Here is a 24931-nt window from a genome sequence, read left to right as displayed (position 1 = left end):
CTGTGACCTACACCACAGCTCATGGCAACGCCAGATCCTTAACCCACTGAGCGAGGCCGGAGATCAAACCCACAACCTCATGATTCCTAGTCGGATTCGTTTCTGCTGCGCCATGAACGGGAACTCCAAGTCCTTATACCTCTTTAGATTATTTCTGCTCACTTGAAAGTTTATACTCACTTACTTGAATACTTTATCCAGTAAAATGACTTTGATACTAAACATCTGATATCTCCAAACTTTATACATACCTTCAGTCTCAGTCTCTCTTGAAATTTCAGACTTGTGTATTTAACTGCCTAGATAATAGCTTTACTTATTCCCTCTATTTATCTCATCTTGAACATTCAAAATTAATGTCCAGAGTTCCCATGGTGGCTCAGTGGGAGCCACTGGCAATAGGCTGGCGGCTAGAGCTCCGGGAACCTCCATATGGGTGGGATCGGCCTCAGAAAAGGCAAAAAGGAAAAAAAAAAATTAATGTCCAAAATTAAAATATTGATCTTTCTCTCCAAATCTGCCTTTACTCTTTTGTTAATGGGAACTTTATCCTTCCAGTTGCTCCAGGGGAAGAAAAAAGAACAATGACGAAATTGTCTTTGCTTTTTCTCTTACTCTGCCAATCAAGATAATCTGCTTCTATCTTGAAAATATCCTTAGATTTTGACAACTTCTCACTGTCCATACACACATTGAAACAGGCCATTACCATGACTCATTAGCTGGCTAAGTTAGCTGCGTTTGCTCTTGTTTTCCAACAGACTGTACTCCATAAAGCTACCAGAGCGATCCCACTGAAATGGTCACATCACTTTATCCTTTTGTGCAGACCCTTAGCACCTTCCTACCCCAGTTAGATGAAATTCCAAGATTCTTACAACAGCTTGCTTGTTTTTTTAGGCATGCTTCTGAACCAAAATTATTTTTGGTTCCTCCACTATCCTTTCTTGAAATAGGGTTTATTTGCTCCCAGGTCTCTGTCCGATGTTGCTGAAATTCTACCTTCTTAGCTTCAGTTTTATTTGAATAAAATGCCCCCCATACTTGCTACCTGTCATCGTTTCTTTTTTTTTTTCACACCAATGCACTTATCAACTAATATATTACTTTGTTTACTTCCATTCTGTCTCATCCAATTAGAATTTGACATTCACAAAGCCGGAGATTTAGTCAGTTTTATTCTCTGCCATCTCCCCAGTACCTAGAATAGTTGGAATAGTTTCTGGAGTGTAGGAAATATTTTCAGATGAAAGAATGAATGGATGAATTAATTAATAAAGAAGATAAACTCCTACATGCCAAATGAACATCAGATTATTTTCCTTCTCCTTCATCTTTGTACTAGGTTATACTGTTCTTTATTGTAAATTATTAATCGTAGCATAATGGAAAAGTAAAAATGTGGGGGTGATTATGGAAAAAAATCAATAATGAGTGAAGTTAAGCTGCAAATCTTCCTGAAATACCTTTCTCTGATTCTGGCTTAAGTTAGAATTGAGCCTATTCTTTTGATGCTAGAGAGAATCAGGGGTGATTTGGGCATTTAGAACATCAGCAAGATAACATATAACCATAAGGTTTGCTGACTATGTAAAAATTTATTGACAAAATCAAGAATATAAAAGAAAGCAGTACATTTCATTATTGGACTAAATTACTGCTCAGCAATTCTTGTTACCAAAATGCATGCACATGCACACACACACACGTGCATACACCCACAGCTGAGGAAAACAGAACATGTGAAATTTAAAAATCCTTGCTTTTACTTCCATTACATTTTGTATGTGAATAATATATTTACTTTTTTCTCTATAGACAAATCCTACAAACCCTTCTAAAGCATGTTTAAAGACTGCATATTATTTACTTAGTATATGTAGACATAGCACTGCTAATAAATAATCAGGCAGAAGGATGTAGTTCCCACACAAGATGCACAGCAAACACTTTATTTTACTGACTCATTTTTATAGAAGGATGTATTTCAAAGGAAATTTTGTACTCCAAAACTACTGCTCACAAACCCCTCCTCAGATTTCTAGGAAGGAGGGAAGGGTTTGCTAAGATATCAGCACAGGCTGTTCCTCAACCTTGGCCTATTTTGCTATTATTATTCACAACCTCTGTAAGCCACCCTGAAATGTTTTTTAATCTGTCTCCAATAGAGCTTGTCTCCTGTTTCTCCAGTATGACCTCATTATTTCTTTGGTGTTGGTCTTTTTATCTCCTCACCCTTTCCCTTGTCATTGGTTAGATGCTTCTTGCCTTGTATTAGACTTTTTCATGCCCTTTCTATAACCTGAAATTATGTCTCTACATATCTCTCCTATAACAATATATTTTGACTCTACCATACATCCACTGCCTTTGTCCTGTTTATGTTTGTTGCTACGTGCTCCAACAAAAAAAATGCAAGCTTCTATGCAATACCAAGTAAATATCACTGTAAAAATAAAACAGAAAAATTACAATAGCTAAAATGCATAAAATGTACTATAGATGTAAACATAAACAGCTCCATATCCATTCACTGAAATTTACATTTACAAAAGTATCCCAGAAAAAATTAGACTAAGTAGAAATATGCAACATAGAATGATACTCATTATCCCGAATATAGAATACAAAATGCAATTATTATTGCCTACATTTTAAAAGGACAATTTAGCATTCTTTACAAGAGATAAATATAAAGTTTTAACCTGGAAAATCTGAATTTTGTAAGACTAATATCCACAATAAAATTTAACAATGGTAAAAAGTAAAAGTCTGAAAATGTTAGATGAATCAAATATTTTATAAGATTAATATCGAAAAAAATAGTTATACAATCATTTCAGTAAAAAAATGAAAAACCTGTAGTTCCTGTTGGGGCTCAGCAAATTAAGAACCTGAACCCATGAGGATACGGTTCGATCCCTGGCCTTGCTCATGAGTTAAGAATCCAACATTTCTGCAAGCAGCAGTTTAGGTCACAGATGTGGTTCAGATCTAGCATTGCTGTGACTGGTATAGGCCTACAGCTGAAGTTCTGATTCAACCCCTAGCCTGGGAAATTCCATATGCTGCAGATGTGGCGTAGGCCAGTGGCTACAGCTCCAATTTGACTCCTAGCCTGGGAACATCCACATGCTGTGGGTGCGGCCCTAAAAAGACAAAAATAAGATAAAATAGAAAAATAAATATTACCAGTGATAGAGAAATAATTTACATAATAAGAAGAGGGGCAATTGACTAAGAAAACATAATAATTCTAAATATATATGTAACTAAAAGCATAACCATGAAATACATAAAGCAAAACATACAACTTAAAGAAGAAATCAAAAAACCCATACTTACATTTGGAGATTTTGACAATCCTCTAAAATAATTGATAGAACAAGTAGATGTAAAATCATTAAATATATAGAAGTTCTAAATAACACTATCAAACCAGGAGGAACTAAATGATATTTGTAGAATATTCCACTCAAGAAGATAAAAATACACATTATTTTCTTTTTTTTTTTTTTTTGTCTTTTGTCTTTTGTCCTTTTAGGGCTGCACCCGTGGCATATGGAGGTTCCCTGGCTAGGGGTCTAATCGGAGCTGTAGTTGCTGGCCTATGCCACAGCCACAGGGACACAGGATCTGAGCTGCGTCTGCAACGTACACCACAGCTCACGGCAACCTACACCTGAGCAAGGCCAGGAATCGAAACTGCAACCTCATGGTTCCTAGTCAGATTCATTTCTGCTGCATCAAGACAGGAACTCCAAAATACACATTATTTTCAGTACCTGAACATTCACCAAGATCTACCACTTGGGGGTAGACCTGAAACAAAAAGCAAATATTTACAAACTTTAAGAACTAAAGTTATATAGAACATATTGACTAACCATATATAATTAAAATTGAAAACAATAACAAATATATCTGGAAAAATTCCACATATCTGAGAAGTAAACAACTTCTAAATAATCAGGAATAAAAAAGGAACTTTCAAAGAAACTACAAATATTCTTTTTTTGCTTTTTTAGAGCTGCACCTGCAGCATATGGAAGTTCCCAGGCTAGTAGGTGAATAGGACCTACAACTGCTGACCTATGCCATAGCCTTAGCAACACAGGATCTGAGCCACATCTGCAAGCTACACCACAGCTCACAGCAATGCCAGATCCTTAACCCACTGAGCGAAGCCAGGGATCAAACCCACATCCTCATGGATCCTAGTTAGGTTCATTAACCACTGAGCCACACAGGGAATGCCTAGAAATATTCTCAATCAAATAAATATAAAACACAACAGGAAGAATCTGATGTGTGTAAAGCAGTACTTAGAGGAAACTGTATAGTAATAATGCTTTTACTAGAAAATCAGAAAGTTCTTTTATTAACAATCTAAAGTTATCTCTTAATAAATTAAAAATTAAAGCATATTATACTAAAGCTAAGTGGACAGAAGGATACGATAAAGATAACTCAAGAAAATAATAACATTAAGAACAGAAAAATATTAGCAAAAAATCAGAGAAGTAAAATTTGGCTCTTTGAAAAGAACAGTGAAACGTTCTAGCAATACTGATCAAGTAGAATAAAACAAAGTAAAATAAAAAGATAAGATATAAATTAAGAATATAACCAATGAAATATAGAGAGCATCACTTCAGATCCTACAAATATCAAATACTGAAAGGTGACACTATTAACAAACCTTGGCCTACAAACTTAACAACACAGATGTAGTCAAATTCCTTGAGCAACACAGATTAACAAAACTCATAAACTTCATTCAATAGATATCCCGAAAATAATACATGTATGTGTGCGTATATATATATATGCATATGTACACATATGTGTATGTATACACATGTATATGACTTTTTGTTATTTAATATTTTTATTCGAGTCTTCATATGAATTTTACCCAAGAAAATTAAAAACATAGTTTCATGTAAAAATACATACACATTTTTTTTTTAGGGCCACATGTGCAGCATATGGAAGTTTCCAGGCTAGGGGCCAACTCAGAGCTGCAGCTGCCGACCTACACCACTACCACAGTAACGCAGGATCCCAGCCTTGTTTGCAACCTACACCACAGCTTATGGCAAAGTCAGATCCTTAACCCACAGAGCAAGGCCAGAAGTGGAAACTGCATCCTCATGGATACTAGTCGGGTTCATTACCACTGAACCAAAATGGGAACTCCCAAAAATCTATACACAAGTGTTTATAGTAGCTATATTCATTGCTACTAAAAAGTGGAAACTACCTTCAGCTGCTGAGTAAACTGTGGAAGAACCAAGATAAAGAATACTATGTAGAAATAAGAAGAAATGAACTATGGATACATTCCTAAAATAGTTAAATCTCTAATGCTTAAAGCTACTTGAAAGAAGCTACATACATATCTGTACATAATCCTAGGGGAAGCCTGGCCCTAACCATATTCACATACTTACCCTTGACATTGTCAGTCCTTCTGGTGTCATGTGAACTCATCTCAGATATTTGATACTTATAACCACTTATTTTTTGTTACAGCATTTAAATAATAAAAAAGTATGCTTTAATGAAAAGTAGAGTTTAGGAGTTCCCATCGAGGCTCAGCAGAAATGAGTCTGACCAGTATCCATGAGGACGCAGGTTCAATCCCTGGACTCACCCCATGGGTCAAGGATCCAGTGTAGCCGTGAACTGTGGTGTAGGTCTCAGACTCAGCTCAGAGCTGGCATCGCTGTGGCTGTGGGGTGGCCAGCAGCTACAGCTCCAGTTCGACCCCTAGCCTGGGAACCTCCATGTGCCATGTGTGTGGCCCTAAAAAAGACAGGGAAAAAAAAAGTAGAGTTTAATTAAATGATGAGTTTAATATTATAAGTAGACTTACATATTAACTTTGGTCATTCTGGTATTTTCACTCTTCCAGCCTTTCTCCATTCCTGTAAGAAAATGACATAAGAAGGAGATGGGTGACATATGAGGCACATCTCAATAATATGTAAAAATATAACTCTAATATTTGTGTGAGGTACTTCCTGAAACACATGATAAATAAATAATTGTTAAATAAAGTTGACGCTGACATGTGGAAAGGTATTTTATAAATTCTAGAGTCAGTTTTGGTCTGGTCCCGTGATGAGGAACAGATTACTACAGAGTTCCTAGGGAGAGAGGGATCCCAACCCAGCTGGACCTAGAAAGAATTTAAAGTTATTTTATACCCAATATAGGAGTGCCTGGATGAAGCACATGAGAATGCATAGAGCAATACATTATTCCAGCAGGAAGCAGCCTTAGGGAGTCACTAAAAAGCTACATGAAAACAAAAATCAATTTCAAAGTCACCAAATCCCTAGAATTCCTTTGTATGACTTGCAGAAGAATGCAGCCAGTGAAGCTTAGTGAGGGAGATTAATGTGTATTGAACAACTTATTATTAAGCAGGAGCTTGACACAATTATTTCATTTAAGTTATATTCACAAGCTTTAGGATTTAGGTGCTAGTAGCCCCATTTAAAATAAGGAGAACTAAGGCTCACTGACCTTTCACCATCACATGACCCTAAGACCTGTTAAGTGAATGAGCCAGGCTTCAGAGTGACACTTTATTGAGTTCACTTCATCAGGTTTCCATCTTCCATAATTATGTCCCACATATTCTTTCATTATATTTCATGAAATGGCCATATATTATTATGACTGTGGCATCATAAAGTTTATAGGTTTTCAGAGTACACAGGGCATCGTAAGGCCCCAAAATATATTCCCATAGAGTTCTTTCAGAGTAACTATTTTAATTTCTGTGCTTTTTCTAAAGAGCTGGATTTTTTAATATTAAATGTCCCTGAAGCCATCTTTATATAACACAAATTGAAGTGGAGATACCAATTACCTTCTATTCTAGAAATATTTGGGCAGCACATTCCAAAAACACAGATCAGCATATTCACTTTGGGGTCTTGACATCTGCAGAATGACCATCGGCGTTGCTTAAATCCTATCAAAAGTCATTGTTAGCAAAGTACTGGGAACATAAGCACGCAAGAAATTCGGCCAGAGTTTCATTTGTCTCAATTCTCCTTGAAATTGAATTGGCTGCTCAGATTTTAATTTTGCCTTAGCTGTGAAAAATACACTTTTAAAGAAATGTATGAGAAACTGTTTCCCTCTACACGTCTTACCTCAGATTCATGAGGCTGGATCAGAGCTCAGTATAATCACTAAGGATATTGCAACCCCTAAAAACATAAATTTCGATTAAGAAGTTTCCATTGTGGCTCAGTGGGTTAAGAACCCTACACAGTATCCCTGAGGACTCAGGTTCAATCTCTGGCCTCTCTCAGTGGGTTAAGGATCTGGCATTGCCGCAAGCCGTGGTGTAGATCACAGACTCGGTTCAGATCTGGCATTGCTGTGGCTGTGGTGTAGGCTGGCAGCTGAAGCTCAGATTCAACCCCCAGCCTGGGAACTTCCATATGTCGTAGATGTGGCCCTAAAAAGAAAAAAATATATATATATTGCAAGGGTATTAAAAAAAGTAAAAGCAAAGCAAGACAAGGTTAAAGTTTCCATTGACGAAGACCTTTCCTGAGGTCTCTTCTGACTTTCTTTGTGTGTTCCCCTTTGGAGGAATTAGTACAGGTCTGAACCGACGAGGTAAGACTGTGGAACTCGTACTGATGCAAGACATTAGCAATCAACTTGAAGACAAGACAGTATATAAATCTTGCCCTTATGAAATGTCTAATAATATCCACATATGCAGTGTAACAAGAGGAGAATATGAGCTGTTTTACCAAGCTAAAGGGAAGCAGAGGCTCTAATAAGAGCATTAGTGATGATGCCCATGCATTTCTCTCAGGCTTTTCATACAGATTCAGATGGGCCACAAAATAGAATCAAAGTAAAAAAAAAAAAACAAAAAACAAACAAACAAACAAAAAACTACTATTGCTTGTTTCCTTAGTAGAGGAGGTGGGGCAGTTCTGGTGGAAAGTACTGCATCCTGAGAACATTCATTTACATAACTGAGGACACCTAGTGTGAGGGAACTAAGGCCAGTTTTGCTGATTTTTCTTTCGTGTGTGTGTTTCTTTATTTTTAGTGAGCCAAGAAAATTAAATGTGATTATTTCTACCAGTTGCATCCTCCAGGAAGGTAAACCTAGTTTTATTTTGAAGACCACTGTAAAAATACTTGGTTTATTCATTGCTTCAGTCTTTATAGGTAATTCATATATAGCATAATATTACTAAAAAGTTATTTTACTTAGAAAATGGGTTTTTCCATATGGATACTTTTCTACCAGGAGAGTTTAATCATTAAACCGTGGAGTCCCTAAATGTCAAGAATTTGCTAAGCACCCCATTTTTTCAATAAATAGTATATTTTATTCTAGAATAATGTAATTAAACAGATTTGGAAAGCATTAGAATTCCTGTAAAATGCAGTCCTTTTATGTTTATTGCAGCTCTGCTTCTAATTTCAAGTCTTCTTTTAGGAATTCAACTGGTCCTATTTAACTATTTAAATCAAAACCCAGCCTGAATAATTATTTCTTTGAAGCACCTGAGCACATGTGAAATAAATATGTATGAGCATATGTGTGTATATATGTATATAAGAATATATAATACATATATATGGACACAATTGCTTCTGTCCTTGGGAAGCTTCCTGTTAGGGAGTGAGATATGTATTGAGCAAGTAATTACAGGGCATGACATGTCACCCATTGGAAGGGACAGGATGTTCGGGGACCTACGGCAGGGCACTGCAACCTAGTCCCGCACAGGAAAGAAGGCCCTGGATTAAGGTCACTTTTAATTGAGGACCTAATTAAATGGAAGCAGAGGGAATGAGGAACATATTCCAGGCTCGAGAAATGGCATATTCAAGGGCAGAGAGGTGCAAGTTAAATGACAACATTCCAAGAATTAAAAGCGGTTTATAGAGTTCTCATTGTGGCACAGCAGAAATGAATCCGACTAGTATCCATGAGGATGCAGGTTCGATCCCCGGCCTCACATAGTGGGTCAGGGATCCAGCATTGCCATGAGCTGTGGTGTAGGTCACAGACATGGCTTGGATCTTGAGTTGCTGTGGCTGTGGTGTAGGCTGGCAGCTGTAGCTTCGATTCCACCCCCTAGCCTGGGAATTTCCATATGCCGCTGGTGCAGCCCTAAAAAAAAAAAAAAAAAAAAAAAAAACTGGAAGGCCAGTATCATATTGCTGGATGAGGCAGATAGCAAATAACACCCTTACCTGTTGTCCATGCTAACAGTGTCACTTCTTCCAGGGATCTTTGGATCCTAGGCTCACCGAGATTGACTGATGCCAAAACAGAGTTGGTTTTCCTGTTCTTTGTCTACCAGAGAATTCTACGGACCTAATATCCCTAACTGAAATCCCTGATGTTTGAATAGATGAATATTCTAGAATCACAGGTGGTATTCCCAGTTCTCCTGCTTCCCTCCCACACTAGGAATGTCTATATCACTGTCACTGAATTTTTCCTCTCTCATCTCTTTCCATCTCAGTAGGGAAGTTCTCTTCCTCTCTGGTCCAAACCTAGATACAAATCCCTCTCCTTATTTCTCCTTAGAATAACAGACTGACATTTTAAACAGATATGTTATGAAAAAATAATCCAGTCCAATGCAGGTTTAGAATTCATTACATAGTTCATCTTATCAAGTGTATTTTTCTGATTCTACCCATGCTAGGAAATGCAGTGAAGAGTATTCACAATAGATTAGTCCTTTTCCACCTATTTCTTACCTCACAGGCCAAGGATGCAACGTGAGGGTTACTGTTACAAACGGTAATTCCAAATACATGGGCAGGGAGCTGGGAAAAGAACACCAGGTGGGGCCACAGACTCAGTAAGCCCAGGGTACGTGGCCCCTAGTCCAAAATTCCACTTACTTCCTGGCCCTTGTATGTCCCCACACCTACAGTGATACCAAGATGACACGTTAAGTCCCTTAGGATCAGTGTCAACTGATCAGACACCATGTCAAGAAGTCCTCAAAGTGATTGGACTTTACTGTTTCCCTAATGCACGCTTATCTGGGTACATATCCAAACACAGAGCCTTCATAATTCTTGGGGCCCAGTGCAAAATGAAAACGAAAGGCCATGCATTCAAAATGGAAGAAAAACAGCCTCTGCCTTTCTCTAGCAGTCTCTCAATGTGTCACGGCGTATTTTATTTGCTTTTTGATGAGCCTTCCCTCAGGCACAAGTATATTTGTCAGCTGAGAGCAGACTCTCACCCTCTCCCCTCCCTGCACCCAGCCCAAGCCTCAGTACCAGATCCCCACCAGGAGCCAAGGGTGACAGCAGCAGGAAGCAGTGGGCTGCTGAGGACCTGCCCCAGGGAGCTGGAGGCTGATGAGAGGAAGGATCACACGTGAGTGAAAGCTCCAAATCACGGGCAGATGCTCCACTCTTCTACAACCTTATAAAACACAGCCTGAAAGATAAAGTCTTTAAGAATTTCAAGAAGACAGCTTCAGAGCATTAAACTCAGAGTCCAGTTTCCCTCTGAGCACAGAGCCCTGTTTAGCTGTTCTGGTTGTACTGCCATGAAGCCCTCCTGGGCTGTGGTTCCTGAAGGAAAGGACTAGAGGAATCCTTTGCCACAGTGTTGCAGAGTTCATTCTTGAAGATGTAGGTTCCCTTTAAACAGTGAGTCTGGGTTGCAAACTGAGTTCTGTTTGGGAGGCACCTGCCCTGTTTCCTGGTCATCTCTGCTTGTATACTGTTGGACAAATATGTGTGTATATGTGTGTGTGTGTGTATCACATTTGTAAGCTTCCTGTAAGTGAAGGCATATTGTATATATTCTTTGGTGGCAATTAGTTTTCATGGAACATACTTTTTTTCTGTGACATATATAATTCTAGATCATTTACTTTTAGTGTTTCTGCCAGACATCTGGGGGCATCGCAACTGTTGATCACTTTCAACAACATTCCTGCCTTAAGAGTTTCAGGCCACACCGAGAGGGTCAAACTTCGGAGAGGCCTGGCTTGTGACCACGAGTGCCCCAGGTTCCCTGTTTTCCCTCATCCAGAGAGCTTCGGAGGAAGCACGATTCCTGTCTTCCTCAGTAAGTGGATTTTTTTTCTTCCTAGTTCACTCATGGGTAGCCTGTCCTCTCATGGTTCTGGGCAGGTGTGAAATCTCTAGCACCACTTCCCATAGGCTCAGGCTCTATACTTCGTTTCTGGGCCCCCAACCGTGGGCTGTTGGACTAACACGGGCCAGCAGATACTCTCAGGACAGAGGCCAGATTCACAGCCTGCTTCTCTCTTAGCATTATCACTCTCTCCTTCTTGGCACAGAAAAGGATCCCATTTTTGCCATCTCAGCTCTTCATGTAAAAAAGCTTTTTAACTATGTTTTGTCTAATATGTTAGGCATGTTGCTCTGAGAAATTGTGTGTGTTTAGACAAACACGTTGCCAGAAAAGGGTATCCCCACTATTTTGTTATTTTTAATTTGGGAAACGCCGAGCTGCTATGTATTGGAAAGCTGTGGTGTGGGAAGGATGTGATTATGACTCTGTGTGTTGGGATATCAGCATCTGCATACATTTGCAGTTAACACTCTATTTTCAGTCCCATGTGTCACTGCTCTGCTCTCTTTTATCTGAAATCTTAGGCTCTGGGCTTTTCTGAGCTGCATCTGAGAACATCAGCTCTCTAAAACATAAATGTCTGCCCTGCCTTGATAGGGTACCCCAATTTTTCTCAATCTATTTCATCATTCCTCTACTCACTTCTTATCTTCAGAAATCTGTTTAAATGTCTTTCCTTTTAAAGACTCACCTCCTGTTCTTTTTATTGGTGCAGGTCTGCTACTTTTACAGAAATCTCTAGTCTATCATATAACAGTATCTCAGGAACGCAGGGAATATAAAATACCATAGGGTGGCCTCTTGTACTTAAAGCATTTCCAGATCCTTTATTCTTTTCGGGCGCTTTAATGCTATAATCTTAAATTATATTATGTAATAATCATAAACACCATGTGAAGACCATTATCAATCATGCTACTTGTCAAAACCTTCCAATCTGGACTGTATAAGTAGGAACTGATTCTATAATGTTGTTTGTGTCGTATCTTGTGTATAGGTGGGAGCAAATCCTGTCTCCCTCTTAGTTAGATAAAAATAGTAAATCAAGCCCAAACCTAACTGTCTCAGTGTGTGATAGGAGTACTCATGGTCTTGGATATGAGTAGATAAAGTCAGGAAAATAAGATTTTAGGCACAGGGCTGAATAATTCAAAAAATATGGGCATCTGTGTAAATCTTGGAGCACTGCTAACAGTGGAGCAACACTGAGACAAACTACTTAATTTAGCAGATGAACTATATCAGTATCTCAAATATAACCCACATAAGTTCCAATTATAAATTAAATTTCAGATACACGTCAAAAGAATTCCGTTGGAACTATTAAACGAGACACTACTAAAGTATTAGTGCATTGCTTGGTACCTAATAGATGGTCAACAATGGTTTGTCCTTCCCACTTCCTATCCACCATGCCCTTCCCACTTCCTATCCACCATGCCCTTCCTTCCACTTTCTTAGAATAATGCCTGCTATGAAACACGAATATCAGCTAATTGGACTCTTTGTAAACTCCACTGCAAGACAAAGAAGACATACAGATGGCCAAAAAACACATGAAAAGATGTTCAACACCACTAATTATTAGAGAAATGCAAATCAAAACCACGATGAGGTATCACCCTACACCAGCCAGAATATCCATCATCAAAAAGTCTATAAACAATAAATGCTAGAGAGGGTGTGAAGAAAAGGGAACCCTCTTACACTGTTGGTGGGAATGTAAATTGGTGCAACCACTGTAGAAAACAGTATGGAAATTCCTCAGAAAACTAAAAATAGAATTACCATTTGATTGAGCAATCCCACTCCTGGGCATCTATCCAGAGAAAACGACGAGTCAAAAAGATACATGTACTCCAATGTTCATTGCAGCACTATATTCAATAGCCAAGACATGGGGACAGACTAAATGTCCATCAACAGAGGAGCAGATAAAGATGTGGTACATATACACAATGGAATATTACTCGGCCATTAAAAGGAAAGAAATAACGGCATTTGCAGCAACATGGACAGACCTAGAAATTATCATACTAAGTGAAGTCAGACAATGAGACACCAACATCAAATGCTATCACTTACATGTGGAATCTAAAAGAAGGACACAGTGAACTTCTTTGCAGAACAGATATTGACTCACAGACTTTGAAAACCTAAGGTTTCCAAATGAGACAGGTTGGGGGTTGGGGAGATGCACCAGGGGTTTGGGATGGAAATGCTGTAAAATTTGGTTGTGATGATCGTTGTACACCTATAAATATAATAAAATTCATCTAGAGATTTTTTTTATAAAAGACACTTAGCTCAACTTACTCTAATTTCCATCTTACTTTGTAGTCATTCAGTAGATGCTCTTCCAGCTCCTGTGTGCCAGGCACTGTTCTGGGAGCTAATGTTGGACAGACGTGGCCCTAGTGGCACATGGTTTCTTTTCTGGGCCGGCTTCCCCACTGGGCCACTTGAAGTCAAAGGCTTTACTTTGTTCATTGCTGTACCCATAGCACCTAGTGCACTGATAGCAAATAAACCTCATCCTGTAAGTGTTTAAAAAAAAAAAAAAAGTGGAAAACTCCACTGCAAGAAACAAATGTTGTCTGTTCTTCTAGCTCAGGTCTTTTTCCTTCTTATCAAGACTTACCCTCTTGGAGGACTTTGGTCCCTAATTCAGCAAGCTCTATTTTAAGGGCAGAGGTGAGAAGCTGTGTCTCTATGGTAGGTACTATGTAAATAATTTTATTTCTTCAAATGAGTCACATTTTTGGTTCATGTCTTGCTTAAACTGTCAAAAATCAATTCAGATGTTAAATACCATTTATGGTAATTTCAGATGACCTTTAGGTTTTGAAAGCACATTTAACAATTATTCATCTATCAACTTGCCAACATCTACTGGATTTTACCCTTTTACATTATGCATACATTTTAAAGGTGTTATATAAAAGCAATTTATCCGTTATGCACTGGAAGTGTATTTCAGACACAGCTGGGAACTCTATTCAGCCATCAGACACCCTCCCCTCACTGTTCTCTGGGATCTTTGCAAAAACCTGCCTTTGATATTTCTCATATTTATACCAACAATCTGGATGTGATTTCTCACCCTTCCTAGGGAGTTACAAATAGACCATCAAAGCTTCATCATCTTTGGGACTGAGGCATTCACTGAGATAACAATAGGAAAACAAGTGTACTCTCCAGGAAATGATCATCATGGCTGATAGGAAGTTTATTTTGAGCTAGAATTTCCATCAAGAGGTTTATATCTGTAGGGGAAATAGGTAACTATATGGAGTCTTATTTCTTCTTGAGTTCAATTCAAAAATATTATTATTAATGCCTCCATGTTTAAAACAAGTTGTGAGGTATAAGCGTTAGGTTATACTAGGTAACTCTGACAGTCTTACATTCAAATATATATAATGCAATAATATGGATTGTAAAATTATTTTGAATACTTTGGACATACAGTGAATGTACGTGGCAGATGAGGGTGGGCTTTAAGCAAGAGTTAGGTTTTAAATGATGGGTAGGATTATGACAAGCAGAAGTACAGAGAGGTAAACATTCCCAGCAAAGGACAAATAACGTGGGGTGTGTGTATGCGTGGATGTGCGTGAGTTTTCACTCTATAGCAGCCCTTGATCTTTTGGTTGCAAAGGGATTGAGGCTGATATGAGCTTGATTAAAGGACAGACATTTCATTTTGAAGACACAGTTATAGGATGTAAGATTTCAGGAATAAATTGGGATTGGGTGTCTGAACACTGCAAGGCTTATTGTTCTCCTCCGTATTTCTGTTTCTGTGTCTGCTTCACTGTATGTTTTGCTAAAGACTAGCTTCCCTTGTTTCCTATCTCCATGGTTTTCCAAATCCCTGGGATGGATTTCACTTTCCTTAAAAGATTGACTAACCTGGGGCTAGAATCTCTTAGCCACAATTCCAAATCCACCAGGAAAAATATTCATTGGTCCATTTTGCTTAAGGTCTCACCCATAACCCAAGCCATTTGTCTAAAGCATAAAAGAAACTTTGAAGAAAGATGGCCTCTTTAGTTCCATGGGTGCAACCAGATGAACAAGTTAGGATAAAACGCTCCAGTTCCTAGTAAAAAGAAGACATCTGGAAAACCTCCCTATAGGTGCCCACTTAGGTGGTGAATATTTCAACATCTGACATTTTAAATGTAATAAAGTATGAACATAGAAGTATAAAAGGCAATAAAACTAGGAAAGTTAGTTGGGATGATGTCATGAGGACTTTTAATAAAATTCTAAGAAATTAGAATTTTATTCTTTATGCAAGGGGGAGGCATTACATATATTTAAATAGGAATATGATACCTTTAGTAGCATCTATAAGTAGATTTCTATGGATGCAAAATACAGACACAGGGACCACCAGGAAGAGACTGTGATGTTTCAGGTGAGAAGTGACAGTTTAGAGATGTGGCATTAAGACTCAAAAGGAGGGAGTTCCCGTCGTGGCGCAGTGGTTAACGAATCCGACTAGGAACCAAGAGGTTGCGGGTTCGATCCCTGCCCTTGCTCAGTGGGTTAACGATCCGACGTTGCCGTGAGCGTCTGTAGGTTTCAGACGCGGCTCGGATCCCGCGTTGCTGTGGCTCTGGCGTAGGCCGGTGGCTACAGCTCCGATTCGACCCCTAGCCTGGGAACCTCCATATGCCGCGGGAGCGGCCCAAGAAATAGCAACAATAACAACAACAACAACAAAAAAGACAAAAGACCAAAAAAAAAAAAAAAAAAAAGACTCAAAAGGAGGATTCTAGTATGAAATTGACACAACTGGATTTGGTGTCTGAATTTACATAAGGGGAATATAGAGATGAGAGAAATGAGAACAAACAACTCTCCAAAAATATCATTCTCATGCTTATATTGTACCGACATGGCCTGGGGTGATTTTTAAAAATGAAAGTGTTCATCTTCTTTCATTGTCATGGTCCAAATGCTTATCCTTCCTTTTGGGGGGCTTGCTGAGTGAAGGCCAGGTGAATGGGCTTGTGGTTTTGTATTCCAAAAGAAAAAAACACATGATACGGTTGGCCAGAGGAAAAAGCTCTACTACATAGTGGATTACTGCATGCAATCCATGGGTACTAAATGAATACAGACAAATTAATTTGGAAAATGCTGATATAAGCAACTTTTATTTTGTCTCTTTTAGGGTTGTACCCATGGCATATGGAGGTTCCCAGGCTAGGGGTAAAATCAGAGCTATAGCCTCTGGCCTACACCACAGCCACTGCAATGCCAGATCCTGAACCCACTGAGCGAGGCCAGGGATCAACCTGCATCCTCATGGATGCTAGTCAGATTCTTTTCTGTTGAGCCACGACAGGAACTCCTGATTTAAGCAACTTTGGAGAACTTTCTTATTCCCAAGGCAACTCCAGAGTTTTAATAGATTAATATTTTGTGTGAATCTTTAAAAGCAGTGATAAGCAGTTTCCCGGATGAACATGAAACCACTTTTTAGAGGGAAACATGTATGGACTAATATCATTTGAAATGCAATGTGAAATGCTGTCAAATGTAGAGTTTTCTTAGGATCCAAATGCTGTCTCCATGGTGAATATCATTTAGGATATTTCACTTTAAAGTGATTCAACTAGAAACAGAAGATACACATTGTGCTGTATTAAAGTGACTAGGACTGGAGTTCCCGTCATGGCACAGTGGTGAACGAATCTGACTAGGAACCATGAGGTTGCAGGTCTGATCCCTGGCCTTGCTCAGTGGGTTAAGGATCAGGCGTTGCCGTGAGCTGTGGTGTAGGTCACAGACGTGGCTTGGATCCCACGTTGCTGTGGCTCTGGTGTAGGCCCAGGGCTACAGCTCTGATTAGACCCCTAGCCTGGGAACCTCCATATGCCACGGGAAGTGGCCCTAGAAAAGGCCAAAAAAAAAAAAAATGGTGACTAGGACTGACAAAAACAATGAAAATGGCTGTCACCATCTTTCAAGTTCACGGCCCAGATGTTCATCCTTCTGAGTGTACGCTGAGTGAAGACCAGGAGAGTGGGTCTGTGACCTTCACCTCCCTAGTAGTACATCCATGTCTTGAGTTCTCCAGAGGAGAAAGTTAAACCATTTACTGGATTATCAAATAATTGGTTGGCCTGTACCTTTACAGAAAAAAGTGCTAAGCACACTGACACCAAGGCCATGGAAATAAACATTCAGAGTCACATATGTTTAGACACATGGAGGACACTGAGCAGAAATGGTGTAGCACTGCTGTTTCCTGATATCCTGCTATCTTACTTGGCAGAACTGTTTTAAGAAAATGACTTTGAAGAATGCTGTTGATCTCTGGACATTTAACTTTGATCAGCTCTTCCCTTTAGAGGCAACTATAATAATAATAAGAAGAAGAAGAAGAAAAGACTTAAGGGTAAGGTATGTATTAAACAAATGTGCATTCTCTCACTGTCTATTGTCTCATCAATCTCAATGGCAATTTCAAGTTGCTTCAGAAGTTCAGGCCACCCCTGACACTTCTTAAGCATGTAATGATAAATCTGAATGTTTTGCATCACTAGCTGGTGTGTTCCTTCAGTTACTACATCAGAATTACTTATGGAGACCCTACCAGAGACCTTCTGAATCAGAATCTCTAAAGATGTGGCCTGAGAATCTGAAATTTTAATAAACTCCCTGGTATCTTATGCACATGGAGTTCTGAGAAACACCATGGTAGGCTTTGTCCTAAGGATGCATTTCTGTCACCATCATTTTAAAAATGTCCAAAAGACAAGCTAAGCAAAGACACAGTAATTCATTAGTTCACTTGACCACTTACTATATGCTCTTGTTGCGATGACTTCAGAGCTTTATAAGGTATTGCCTCAGCTTTGAAAAATCATTATGTGACTCTTATGTGTTTGATATTAACCCATAAATAAAAAGAAATTCCTCAGTATACTGTGAAAGTCACAGAAATGTCATTTGGCCTTTCTAGAGTTCCATTCCTCTAGATAAAGGCTTTTTTTTTTTTTTTTTTGGAAGTCTAGTTCCTAAAAGTGGTTTACAATTGGTTTATCCACTGGGGAGGTGGATATAAATGATAAGAGTTTCCCATACATATTTTTAATATGTAATTCCCCCCAAGCTTTCTGAAGAAATGTCTATCAAATCGAATAGTGGATGCACTTTGAAAACTTAGCTCCAAAAAGATGACATTTTTTCATTAGTTTAAGATTTATATGCTAAAGTATCTGTCACAATAATAATAAAATCTGACAGTGCAGATCATATGGGTTTTCACGTAGCAGAGGTAATGTGCTCTTTGGAAGATACAAGTGACAATTTGTTCAAATTAGAGATTTAAAAAACTTAGACAAGCAAGGGAGCTCCAAAACTTTGTATTTCACCCTTTCAGAATCATTCATTTGATGATATTTAATGTCATGTTGCCACACTGGTTAATATTTTGTATATAGGAATGAATGTAAGTTGTTACTCTTTCATCATATTCTGTTTTGGTTATTAACATTTTCAAAAAAGGTCAGGTGCCAATCAGCTTAAGTGCATCTACAAAGAGAGATGTGTTTAGGCATTAATTCTAATGTAATTACTCTGTGCTGTAGCTGAGTCCTCTGTGTTTTTTGTTTGTTTCTGTTTCTTTTGGTCACTGCAGCATGTGAACGTCCAATACATTCAATGCAAGAGTACTGAAAAATAGGCATATACTTCAACATATAAATGAGGAGGAAATAACACCTTTTCAGAAAAGTATATGGAAAATTAATGTGACATGACCACTGCCCTTCTGCACTGCACTAAAACCCCCGTTCATGTAACTGTGCCCAACTAAACTGCATTCCTCAATGAAGGGCCGCATTTTATTCACCATCGCATCTCAGCATCACAAACTGGATCAAGGCAGGTGCTTAATAATGTGAGCCAAACACTACTGAAAGGTTAAACTCGCTACATATCATTAAACTGCATTAAGTGCTTTAAGTGAATTTTAATGAAATTATGACCATGAGAACTTCAGTGTCTACATTCAAAATGGAAAATAAATGGTGGAAAAGCCCACATTCTGGGTTTCCTTTGGATCTATGCTCCCAACTATTCCAACTAACTGTATATTTAGTTTGAAATAACTAGGAAAAAATGTGGCCTCTTAGGGAACTCTTTAATACCAAGACATAATAATTTATCTTGAAAGAATTAATATAGCTTCTAAAGTGCCTTATATATTCTCAAGAAGTAGCTTATGTTGTGGGAGTTCTGCTTCTTAAGACTTAATTTTTCTACACGCGGAATGCTTATTTTATTTTCTTTACCTAAAGAGACCTTTAGAATAGTCATCGTTTTTTATTCTCTAAGCTGCGTTTCCTTGTCAAATCGGGTTTTACATGAATACTGCAGAAACCTCAAGTTGTACCCTCAGGGAAAGCATCTCATCCCATCTCCAGCCCAAGAAGGATTAATCACAGATAAGTATAATATGAAGCCATAGCATTTTATAACATCACTAAAACATTTTTACGTAAACAGAGTGCCACAAACTTTGAGAAATAAAAAGAAGAGCTCTCATGTTGGAGCTCACATGAGGAATAGAGTCTTCCTCCAAAGAAAACAACTCTGGAGAATTTGAAGGGGGTGGAACAGACGGTCTGACAGACACCCTCTAGAAAACCATATAGCATGTCTGGAGGGAGTTCAGCATAACCCATCCTCAACTTTTTTAGTTCAGGGTGTCTCTTATACTTAAGTTTTCCTGTTCTTTCGTTTTCTTTATATTTATAAGCATTTACTTCTGTCAGTATATAGGCCTTAAGTGAGGTATAATGAGTTTCCTCAAGTCCTAAAATAAATTTTGTTTCCCACCTATTTTTAAAAAAGTAATGACACCAAGTGTCATCCAACCAGCAAACACCTCATAAATACCTCGGAGCCCATCATTCAAACAACTGTATATAAATAACAAGAGAGCAAAGTCTGTGTATGTGCATGTATATACGTAGGCATGCACATGCAAGCCATACATGGATGTGCAACCTGTCATCTTGGACCTGTCACCTATTCAGGTAAGTCTGAAAAAAGAAGGACAGGTATTCAGAATAAGCACTCAATGACGACTCCTTTTATTTTGCTTGGTTAATCAGTTCACATAAGGAAACTATTATAAAAGTATGTAAAGACATTTCGTTTAGTCAAGATGCCCTGGTTAACATTTTAGTAATAAACACCACTAAAATCTCAGTGATGACTCCTAGCAAGAAAGGTAGCTACCTTGATCCTTCTGTATGTCCTTGCATATCAGCAGAGGAGCTCTGAACAGCTTATCATGGAGAGTCAGAGCGGCTACCATCTTGAATATTGCTGTTTGCAGTGCCAGGGCAAAGGGAGAGCGCTTCGTGGAAATTCCTTCTCTGAGTTAAAAGCTCCATTCCAAAATGGCATTCTTATGCCATTGAGGTCATTATTCTGCCACACCCACCTATAAGAAGGTCAACAAATATGGTCCTACCAAGTGCCTGGAAAGAGAGGAGATCCAGGTCTTAGTATTTAGCACTGATGACTCCCTCTCATAAGTACTTTGCGCCTATGAATAGGTCTTTGTGCCAGTGCAGAAATAGACAGTATGAATGAAGTGGAACACTAACGAAGATGGCAAATCTGGGCAACATGACTGGTATTTTCTTTTGAGAAGAATTCACAGTTAATTCTTTTTGTCCAGCACTGTCAACCATTTCTCATTATCCTGAGTCATTTTACGGTACAGTCTGAAAAATTGCCTGGCTCATCCTGAGATTATGAGCTCCCTGAGAAAATTTACCATTTCTCATTTCTTTCAGCACAGGACCTGATGTATTGTAGGTACTCAATAAATTTAATAAGAAAATGAATGGCTCTCAGAGCCTTTTAATCAGAGAGTTGAATGAGATTTATACAACACTCAATTTTGATTATTTCTTACAAACACAACTAAATTTTAGGTCTTTATAACATCACTTTAATCAGTTTAGTTATGGAATTAAACATTTCTATAGATAGTTAATCATCATGTTTTATACCTGGGTTATGTTATCCTCATAATTAATGCTATATTTAAGGAGATATTTTTGCAAATGGGGTATTTTAGAAGCCAATGTCTAGAAACAAGGACTGGTTGAAAGCCAGAGTTTGGTGTCAAAGAAAATCTAAATAATGAAGCCTAGAGGCTTAAAAATTTCCAAAAATCATTTTCATCATATACCAGAAATATATATATGTATATATCTAAAATATAATACAATTTTTTAAGTACATGTTTTCTTTTCTGTCCCCTCTTTTTACCTGATATTAGACCTGCCTCATTATGTGGGTGAAGCACTGACCTCTTACTTTAAGTTGAAAACTGTGTTTCTCCTGCTCACACAAAGAGCAGACACAATCACCTGTTTCAAAATTCCGGCTTAATAACCAGAAATTTTTGTTTACCAGATTACTTAAAAAAATAACTCAGGTCCCTGTACAGGGTCAATTTTAGTTGAGTCAGTTTTAGTTGAGTCATTTAAGGGCCTATTCATTTTAGAAATGAAAAAGGAAGCATTTTATTAAAGTTACTAGCGCTTTTATCCTACATGACTTTTGGATAATCTTGGCTTTAGAATTTTACTTTTCATAATGATTTTTCTGTTCATCACTTTATATGGTGAACAGACCCAAAGATGATAAGAATTAGACAATAAAGTATGTTACGTAGGGTATGTATTACTCTGTACTGCAGCTTAATGAAATAAAGTTGGCTTAAATCATTCCTCATCTCAACTCCCACAAAAAACAACTGGTAGGGAGAGGAGTAAAGTCTCATAATTGCTAAGTGTTGAAATAGAGTCAGGCATACTTCAAGGAAGACTTACCAACTTATGTGAGAACAGCCAGAGTCCTTTTCTTTTCCCTTGTAGTCACTCTCCCTGGGCTATCCAATTCCCTAGCCAGGAAGATTGGATTATTTAATTGTTGTTTAATAAACCACCACACAATTAAGTGGTTTAAAAGACACTGATCTCTTATTTCTCACAGTAATGTTGTATGAACCAGAGTCATACAACATTACTGAACTGAACTCACTGAGTCTACTGAACTCACTCATGTAGCCTCATTAAGATGAGCATCAGCTAGTTGGAAAGTCCACGATGGCCTCACAGGTCAGACAGTTGAAGGTGACTGTCATCTTGAACACCATGGATCTCCCCCTTGTTTAATCATCCTGCAGGGGCTGAACTGACTTCCTTACCTGATGATCTTTGGCAGAGTTCTAGAAAAAGGAAAGTGGAAGCTGCAAAGGCTCAATCTCAGAGATGCACAGTGTCATTTCTTTCATCTTCTAGTGGTAAAAATAAGTTAGAAAACCAGTGTAGTTCAAAAGGTGGCGGAACAACCTCCATCTCATGATGAGAAGTATGGAAAGGTCACACTCGTATGGTACGCGGCCACAGAGAGTTTCGATTCATTCTTCCACAGTGTCCAAATAGTTGCTTTATTCTCCTTGTATTTTCACACACCACCACACCATCCAGTGAGTAGCAGTGTAGTTGGTAGTTCTTGCAAAAGAAGGAAGAGAAAGACTGACTGTGTTTGAAGTTCTGGCAAATAGCTGACCCATCTTCAAAGCCAGGAAAAAGGGTGCTTAAGCCAACTGGGGCCTGATACCTGTACCTGGGAGTTGAGTCACCGGCACTCAACTCAATCATGGCTGATGATTAAAAGTCGTATTTTGAGATCCATTTGCTGGATTTCTAAAGCAAATGAAGCTGAGATATGAGAGTGCAAACTTTCCTGGAAATCTTTTAACAAAACTGCTAGTGCCTTATCTGTCTTACCATTCCTCCTTCTTTGTTGGTGTTTTGCATTAGCAATTAGGATAATATGAAATAAAGTCCATTTTCCTCCACATGCTCTTTGTATGACCTTAATTATCCTGAGACTCAGTTTCTTCAAAGAGTATGAATAATTATCATGAAAAGGATGATGAGGAAATTAAATAAGATAATCTATGGTAAGCAACTAGCAAAGTATCTTATAACTAGTAAACACCTCCCAGGTGACACACCATCAGCATCATTATCAGCATGTCAAAAAAGTAGCTTGATAAAAATTATCTATCATATCTATCATGTATTCTTTTTGAACAGTTCCCTTTGACTGAATACCTTTAAAGCTTGGGTTATTCCATCTCTATGTGTAAAACATTTCAATAAATAAACATAGGCTTTAAAAAAAAAAAGCATGGGATGACAAGGTAGCAAATCCTATCTGGGCTGTGCTGATGCAATTCTCATAGATGCATTCTACAAACATATATGATACTCCACGGCTTCTAAGGAAAAATTTTAAACCCAGGTATGAGCAGAATCTAAGTCTATCAAAAGCCACTTACTGTAAGTCTATATACATTTGGAGTTTAATCACAACATGATTTGCAAGGAACTAGGGAATACGACAAGCTTGGAAGTTTAAAGATGACCTAGATTGGGTCCCATGATCATTACAAAATTGGCCAAAATGGTCTCAAGCAGCACTGAACACCAACTTTTCTCTGAATTTAAACTTGAAATACATGTGACCTTTTTGATTACACTTTTCAGTGACATTATTCACATGTCCTTGTATAGAACTGAAGAGAAAAGCAAAGTAAAGGTAGATATAAGACAGGGTTGACAGTCAGGCTTAACCCCAGCTGGGGATCTTGTTTACTCTCTCCCTTTCCTATTTCCAGATTTCACTTGATCTTAGTTTCTGGCTTTGGACCCCTCTTGATTTGATATTGAGGTCTGAGAATCTGTTTTTAAAGTAACTTAAGAGCTGAAAGACTTTCACTCTCAGTTGCATTTACCTGAGGCATACAGACATGTCCTGGTAGTTTTATCTTCGGGCCCTTATTTCTCCCCAAGAGCAAGTACTACTCACAAGTATAAGAGCAGCTTGCATTAGCTCTAACATGCAAGCCCTTTCTTGCCTCAGAGACACTCGGGCAATTTATGATCATTTGTTGCAAAGAGGCTCTGCCATTACTCTCAGCCAGAAGGAAAATAGCATTGCCTCCTCAATTGCATCTCAAGGACTCAGCTAATGCAGCCTTGGTGCTCTTCTCTGGAAGAAATATCTACAAAAGCTTTGAGAGCTCAGATCAAGTATTTTCACTGTCAGCCACCAAAGGCATTCTGCCCCCTGCCTGCCACAATTACAGGACTTTCTAGCCAGCAGAAATAGGCGATCTGAAATTTCTTCTAATGCTCCTGTCAATATTGAACTATGGATGGCCTGAAAAATAGTCATTCTTTTCCCTTAGTGGCTCAAGTGCATTCTGAAGGGTCTTAAACAGTCTGTGCTAGTCTGGGACATAAGCCTTCAGGCTCTGCCATACCCAGTCCCCAGTGCTAATTATATAGAACTGCTGACCCACTACTGGGGACATGGTGGGGAGCGGGGAGGGCACTCCTTCCACTGTGTGGGCCTCTTCCAGAGAATGTGAAGACACCAGAAACAAGGCTGAGAAAAAAGAATGTGACAAAGTGGACTTTAGAACACAAGTGGTTATTACAGCAATGAAATCAAGAGAGAAAAAAACAAAAGAGGATTCTGCATTTGTGCCTGTTTCCTGAGGAAGGTCCTATGGAATTTGCAGTTTCTGGCTCTCTGAAGGGCTCCTTCATTCTTCAAGAGGAAGCTACCCAAGGATGAGCTAGACTTCCCCGGACCTTTGAGTTCTGAGAGGCGTAAAGAAATACTGGAAGGTACAGTATTTACCCTTTAGTTGTTAAAACT

At 38.5% G+C, this 24931-nt stretch overlaps 1 long non-coding RNA gene across 12 annotated transcripts in view; it reads right to left on the bottom strand.

Annotated features, from left to right (window-relative positions):
- Nucleotides 1–24931, bottom strand: part of LOC110262070 (uncharacterized) — a 1266882-nt gene that overhangs the window by 1084846 nt on the left and 157105 nt on the right. For 6 of the 12 annotated variants that reach the window (XR_014813695.1, XR_014813704.1, XR_014813696.1 and 3 more), the window contains one exon: nucleotides 5882–5933. This is a non-coding gene — a long non-coding RNA (uncharacterized LOC110262070). Of the gene's footprint in view, nucleotides 1–5881; nucleotides 5934–20410; nucleotides 20656–22023; nucleotides 22095–22400; nucleotides 22708–24931 lie in introns of those variants that run through there. The other 6 variants (XR_014813699.1, XR_014813702.1, XR_014813700.1 and 3 more) reach the window with 4 other exon arrangements.

This window comes from Sus scrofa, chromosome 8 (genome assembly GCF_054392235.1).
Source record: "Sus scrofa isolate SSC_HxYL_T2T_F1_AM1 chromosome 8, Sscrofa_HxYL_maternal_Yorkshire_Landrace_v2.0, whole genome shotgun sequence".
NCBI classification, from domain to species: Eukaryota; Metazoa; Chordata; class Mammalia; order Artiodactyla; family Suidae; genus Sus; species Sus scrofa.
This window is presented reverse-complemented; position numbering and strand designations above follow the sequence as displayed.